Raw genomic sequence first — 7,938 nt, forward strand, 5'->3', positions numbered from 1 at the left:
AGTGGGTAGTTAGTGTCAAGCTTGTGCAAGAAGGGAAGCTACTGATACCATCACCCTGTGAGAGGTAGAGATGAGGAAGCCTGCTGCTAAATAGGAGTTGTATATTGTGGAGAGACTTGGCTGCAACCAGAAAACATGGTCTAGGAGAGGCAGAGAGAAGAGAAGACAGGTTGTAATATATCTATCATTACAACGTATCTCTTTTCCCCCCTCTGAGATCCTGCTGAGGACTTCCATTGGCCAGACCCAGCCAAAACCTAAATGGCAAATTAGCCAAGGTGTTGGGGTCACTAACCTTCTATCTCTTGGATCTCAGAAAGCAAAGAAGGATTTAAATATGTGTCCAGTACAGTGAATGGAAGAGGACAAAAATAACCATCAAACCATAGAAATACAGAATGTAGAATTAAAAGAACAAGTAAAATTGGGCCCAGTTCCTTTTTTTTATGGGTGCAGACCCAGAATGGTCAGTGAGATCTTGCCCAAGGCCCTAGTTGGAATTTATGCTGCATGGATGCAATGCAATTCTATTCCTAATGCACACGACCTGCTGAATTACATCTATACATGAAGTTGTCTTAGCATCAACCTGATTTCTTACCACAAGTAGTTAAAAACCTACCTTCATTTTTATCTTGGTCAACTATTCTTCGGATACTACCAGGGACTTTGAGGTTTCTGAGGTATTTGGAATCAATGAGATGGTATTTTATTGAATTATGCTACAGGCTTTCAAGCTGGAATCTAAATTCTTCACTAAGACTATGAACAGAGAAGTGTAGTCAGGCAGAGTTTTTTAGACATGTTCACTAGAGACCAAAACACTCTGCTCTCTAAGTATTATACCAAGACACAGAGATATAAGGTATGGTGTTCTAAAAACTCAGATTAACCTAACCCTCAATAATGTAGGATGATTCTAAAAGCTTTGCTTTATACTGATGCCCAAAGCATTAAGGTTTCTGAAAGTTTAGAAAAACATAGGCTTCATTTATCTGGAAAATATTCAGATGTACTGGCAAGAAAAAAGAAAGAAAGAAAGAAAGATGGATCCAGTGGATGTGAGGATTCTAGCTAACTCATCCCTTCTCATAAAATGCAGATGCTTTTTGATCCACATCAGATTTCAGGTTTAATCGCCTTAACAGCTCATTGCCTTGCCCTTCTTGAAATGAGGGAAAGCAGGTATTTCACAAGACACTAAGACACCTTCTGCTGTCTGTTCATTGTTGTTATGGTTTGAAGAGTATGCAGACAGTACATAAATCGAGGCCACCCCTTGGGGCAGTCTTCAGTTCAGCATGGCATAATGACATTATGATACCAGGGCTTTAGATTCTGTGCTTGTAAGGATAGTCTCAAGAATGGAAGGATGTAAATTTATCAGCAGCTTCAAGATGGAGTAAATTTTTGCATTGTTTTAGAAGCTACAGATAGCTTGAGAAGCCAGAATGGAAGAGAGGGCATTAGGAAGGTGAGGAAAGATGTAGGACTGAGAAAGAACAGGCAGATCTGTGACTTCAGAGGTGAGAATCAATGGATAGAGGACCAGGAGGGAAAGACCCAATAAGCCTAGTAGAGTTTTTAGAAGTAAAATGGCAGGAAAAAGGCCAAATGAAAATCTATGATTTTGGCAGTGACATGACAAAAACCCTGTTAATGGATATTAGTCTGCCAACTTTTTGCTGAAATGACTCTAGAAGAGAGCACCAGAAGGTAAGGAGGCCAGCTGAGAACGTGTTACGGTAAACCATCCCTCCAGGTTCATAAACACACAAAAAGGAACCATTAACATTTAATGTTTCTATGTATGTTTCTACCATCCATTTTATATCATACATAAACTCATTTTGTTTAAAAGGCTGCAGAAGGTTCCATGAGTGGTAAGCTCCCCATATTAAACATACCCACTCTTCTCCAATGGTGGTCAAAGGCAGTCTAGGTAAACAGGAGGGTCTTCATAAATAACCTTCAGCCTCCTCACCTTGTTCCCTCTTCTCTTTCAGGTTCCCTCACTATGATTTCTACTGTTACCTACTAGAACACTCTTCAGGAAGACATTGCTCCTTTTCTACCTTTAAAACTGTAGTTTGAGGGGCACCTGGGTGGCTCAGCCAGCTGGATACTGACTCTTGATTTCAGCTCAGGTAATGATCTCAGGGTTCTGAGATCGAGCCCTGTGTCAGGCTCCATGCTCAGCAGGGAGTCTGCTTGAAAACCTCTCTCTCTCTCCCCCCCTGCTCAAGCTCTCACACTCTCTGAAATAAATAAATAAATCTTTAAAAAAATAACCTCAGATTGAGAAAGAACATGCACCTCTTGCTATGTTTCTACGATTACAATTAAAATGAGCTCCAGTAGAAAGTAGAAAGGTGGGGAAAAACATAAATATAAACTTGATTCAATACCAAAGAATAATAGAAAGAAGACAATTACCATAGGCAGTCAGGCTTGTGAAGTACAGGTTTCTAATACTAAGGTAACTCATATCTTGGCTCTGGGGTTCATATAATGTCTTGGCATCTCTAGTTTCTTGCTTGTCAGCTCTTCTCTGACCATCTTTCTTCATATTGTGAGTACTACCTTACATTTCTCTAACAAATCAAAGGACCTCTCTGGGTTCAAAACCTATAGGTCACTGACACACTTCAGTTTTTGTCTCTTGTTTTGGTCTCTTATTTGAAGGTCAGTGTTATACCTTTTCATTTATCTGATCTGTGTTAATTGGTGCAAGAAATTCTCCGCCTATTTTTTGGCTCTGATAATTCATGGGAATCTCCTCTCATCCCATACAAGAAAGAAGCCATGATCCTGAAAGACCTAACAAACCTATACTTTCAGAAACTTAACAACATAAAATACATGGAAATAAAATGAATATTTAGAAAGTAACTCAAAGGGTTTATAACATGGACTCTAGTTATTATATTAAGAAATCCAGAATTTAACAGAATTGATGGAACCACTGATCAACTAGTCCTGTCTGCACGAGATTGTAAATTTCTTAATGTGGTTGTCAGTATGGGAAGGTTAAAGCAAAAAAATGTTAATGTAAGCTTTGATTTTAGTAAACTCTAGAGAGGGCGATAAAATAAATATTTCTGGAATAATGAAAACAAATACAGAACTGAATATGGCTCAGTGGATGACATGGTAGAAGTCTGAAGAAAGTAATTACCAGAAAGAGAGAGAGAATATTAAATGATTTTGAAAGATAATTTAAAAGAAATATACCTATACTTATATAACATAGAGGTATATAATATATAGGTATTTTAAGAAACACACACACACACATATATGTATATATATATACATATATATATAAATATACCTATAATCCTTATACTTCATTTATCTCTGGATATTATATCATATCAACTTAAGAGACCTCAGATTTTACACAGGATTGAAGCATTTAGCACAGTGTTTTGAAATGAATTGGAAAGATATCTGTTGATCCATTCTTCCAGACTAACCCACTCAGCTGGTAGTGGGTACAGATAGTAAGTCTATATTGAGCATCTTTTAGATACTGTACATACTCAAGTGTAAAGAAAATGAAGGGCCATAGCTTCTATTTTTAGTGTCTAACTAAGGGATGTATTCACAAGGTATACTTAGAAAAACACACAGGTTAGTGTATGGCTAAATAAGACATTGGATATTAATGCACTTTATAAATGTAAAATACACAAATGTTAGAATTATAAATCTTAAATGGGGTTCTGGAGACTATAGTACCATGGCAGGTCTGGGAAAAACAAAAGAAAACAAAAAAACCCTCATTCTTTGTAGGTCAATGTGTGAGAGAATTTCCTAGATCTTACCATTTCATTACCAGGGGAAAAGGAATAGTTTTATTCTCATTTGCTCGGCATATACCAGGAGCTCAATACACGTTTGATAATATTCTTTGCATTGGCATTCACTGATAGTGGTGAAAAAAGTTTCTCGAAAGTTACTTTTAACACTTGATTTTAGCAGGCCTTGGGAGAGGAGTAGCATTTAGATATGTGGGAGTTGGGGGTGGGACACCATGGAAGAGAACACAGCATGAAGTATGAATTGCATGGAATAGTTAGATGGGGAAGACAATTTGTCCCAGGAAGTAACAAAGACACTCACTAGACATTTATAGAAATATTTATTGTATTAAATTAGGATGGGTATAGAGAAGTATAATATAAAATGTATAATATAAATATAATGTATAATATAAAAGAAGTATAGAGGCGCCTGGGTGGCTGAGTGGGTCAAAGCCTCTGCCTTTGGCTCAGGTCATGATCCCAGGGTCCTGGGATCGAGCCCCGCATCAGGCTTTCTGTCTCCATTTTATTTTTGGCAAGCTACTAGGGGGAAGGGTCACCCCTGCCAGTGGGTTGGTACCACTCTGAGATTCCTTCAGTCTTATTTCCAATGACTGTCATTCCCTTCAGCCAATTTTCCTTTTGATTTTAAAGTCACTGGTTTCCTTCCCAGGACTTCCCACATCTTAGCTGAAGGGCTCTGGCAACTTGATTTGGATTCAGCCTTGAATTCCTCCCCTCTTTTCTCACTCGGAGTTTACTGCCAGAGATGTGCTGGGAGTGAGCCAAATCCTCTTGGGCTGGAGCACTGCCCTGCTGCCAAAGAAACCTGCTCAAAGTCATCTTCTCCTGCAGGCAACTGGCCCTCCCCTGGAAGGGTGTTATGTTCCATTCATGCTCCCTGTTTTATCCAGCTGTCACACATCCAGACACTTCCATTCAGACAGGTACATTTTTCGAAGGGAGTCTTGAGTGGAGAACAGAGAGCCTAGTAAGTGAGTCATTTGTTCTGTGAGTCTCTCCCGGGCACATAGGTGTCTACTTTGCATAGCTTAGACCAAAAGAACATATTCTTTTGAGGTAAGTAGGCAGGATTTTTTACCTATAAATTACGAACCACTTCCCTTCCTAAATTGGGGCACTCAAAAGTTACCCTAGGTCTGGATTTTTCTTTTCATTATCATGACCTCGTTTTGCCCAAACCCTACCATTTTCTAGATGTCCAAAATTGAATAAACCATTTCACCTGAATATGATAGTTTCTCAGAGCAGATAAAATTTGCTCCCTCTCACTCACAGAGTTATTAGGTATATGAAATGTGTTACCGGGCTAAAGTTCTCTGCAAACTATGAAAAGCTGTATGTTGATTGCTTTTTTAATGTCAATGCTATAGAGTTAGTAATATAATACACACATTGCATCACTTATTTGACATTAAAAACTTCAACTGCAGAATAATGTTAGTTTACAATATCCCTGTTTTCTTTTCCTCTAGCGCTAATATTTGATCATTGTATCAGTGGTTTTTTTTTTCTCCATAGAGAGAGAGGGCAGGTTCATAATTAATTGTGTGATTCAGAATTTGCCTTGATTATCCTGATTTCTCTACCTCAACACTAACTTTACTGACAACCCAGAAAAGAATCACAAATTCTTGAATATCTACCCTGTGAAGCATTATGTTCATGCTACGAGCACCATAGTGAACAAGGAACATCTAGCCCCTTCCTTCAAACATCAGTGTGCTTGATTCTGGGAAATCCTGTTGAGATCTTCTAAATGTACTCTTTTACCTGGATTACCTCCAACATCTAGTGAAGTTCTATATGCAATACAGATATAACTGAGCAATGAATCATTTGACTGATCTGACATCTTTGCAAGCGTCAGACTCTGTATAGTAGTACAGGCTTCTCAGACATATGAACCTGAGGAGAAAATGGGTAGAGGTGAGTACAGATTGTATGTAGATTGAATAGTGGTTTAATTGTGTTATGGTAGGTTGGAATGTGGAGCTAATTAGTTTGTATGATAGTAGTATATAGAAACTATATTACAGCTTCACATTTATTATTATGAAATCAGTTAGCAGCCAAGGAAGCCCATTGAAATGAATAGAAACTAATTGAAAGTAATAGGGAATTACCTGAACATATATTGCCAGTAAATTAAATTAATTGAAGGTAATTGATAGTGACTGAAATTAATAAAAGTAATGGAAACAAATTATACTTAATTGAAATTTATTGAAATTGAATTAAACTCAATAACTCAAAGTCTATTAAATTTAATAGATTCTAATTGATATTAATTATAGACAATGCTTAATAATAACAGACCATTCTTAAAGGCTTCCAACTACCTTTGCACCATATTATTGTCTTCAACATGTAAAAATAAATTCTAAAAAGAAAAAAAAAGCATTCACAGGAAAAAATAGTGCTTTAGAATTTTAGATTTCTCTGTGGAGTAGCTGAATTAGAAGGTTGATGCTGATAAAAGACTCTTCCCTGAAGACTTGGGCAGATAAAAATGGTTTTACTTCTTTCAGGGAGGAGACTTTTATTAGAGTTTAATGAGAACATTTTACCTGTTAAAACATTAGCGTTGATTTGATGAATACTTGTGCAGTGGTTGTTGTATTGAACATCTGCCATCTTTAAAACCTGTGTTGTCAGATTCATTTATGTTTTTTTTTTTCTTTTTTCTTTCTTGTCCTTTGTTACAAAGGATTCAAAACCCCTAGGGTTTTGTTATAGGTGTGTGTTGGGGGATCCAAGGACTTGTGTATTTCAGCTACTTCCTCAGCTTTGGGCATCTGGGGCAAAAGAGCCCATGCTGGAGTTCCTGTTGTGGATTGTCAGTTGGTTCCTTCCACTTCAGTGATGGGGCAGTACTACAAGCCTTTGGTGATGTTCCCATGCTTCACACTTTTACCAACCTTGCTGCTTCCTGAGTAGCATTGTTTGGGGGGAAAAGTAATTTTCTCTCAGATGAAATGCATCAAATTTATTTTATTTGAAATATTTATTAAAGTGGTTAGAGGACTCTAGATAAAGCTCACTGTGTGGAGTGGAAATAAATGCCAAGCTGTTTGGCTTACATCAGGAGAAACCCAGAATTCAGTATGTGAATCGGTTATTCTCCTTCCAGATGTATCAGAAACATCTGGGTGACATATTGAAAATGCTCCCAATAAATAATTTTTAAAAAATTAAAATGAAAAAGAAAAAAAAAAAGAAAATGCTCCCTTCGGGGAAAAAGGGCCTGGGAAATCAGTATTTTTTTTTTTTTTTTTTCAAATCCCCAGGTGTTTACAAGGTAGAGTCAGGGAGAACCACTAGGCTAAATGTGGAAGGTTTGCCTTCAGTTTCTGCCTTTTATTCCTCTTGCCCACATTTGCTTCTCCTCAACTCTGGGCCCTCTGGCCAATTCTGATCTGTTAAACAAATTCTTAATTGTTTTAGCATTGCTTGTAGACGCTTGATTCATTGTTTTGTTTGTTTCAAATTTTTTATTTAAATTCTAGTTTAGTTGACATATAATGCAATCTTGGTTTCAGTAGTATTCAGTGATCCGTCAATTACATATAACACCCAGTTCTCATCACAAGTGTCCTCCTTAATACACATCACCCATTTGCCCTATCCCCCACCGACATCCTTCCATCAACCCTCAGTTTGTTCTCTATAGTTAAGTCTCTTATGGTTTGCTTCCCTCTCTCTTTTATTTCCTTTCCTTATGTTCATTTGTTTTGTGTCTTAAATTCTAAATATGAGTGAAATTATATGGTATTTGTCTTTCACTTGGTATAACACTCTATAGTTCCATCCACATATTTGCAAATGGCAAAATTTCATTCTTTGTGATAGCTGAGTAATATCGCCTCATATATACACCATATCTTCTTTATCCATTATCAGCCAAAGGGCATTTGGGCTCTTTCCATAGTTTGGTTATTTTTGATAATGCTGCTATAAATATGGGGGTATATTCACCCCTTCAAATCTGTATTTTTGTATCCTTTGGGTAAATACCTAGTAGTACTATTGCTGGGTCATAGGGTGGCTCTATTTTTAACTTTTTGAGGACTCTCCAAACTGTTTTCCAGAGTGGCTGCACCAGTTT

The sequence above is a fragment of the Neovison vison genome, chromosome 3, assembly GCF_020171115.1.
Source record: "Neovison vison isolate M4711 chromosome 3, ASM_NN_V1, whole genome shotgun sequence".
In the NCBI taxonomy this organism is placed as follows: domain Eukaryota; kingdom Metazoa; phylum Chordata; class Mammalia; order Carnivora; family Mustelidae; genus Neogale; species Neogale vison.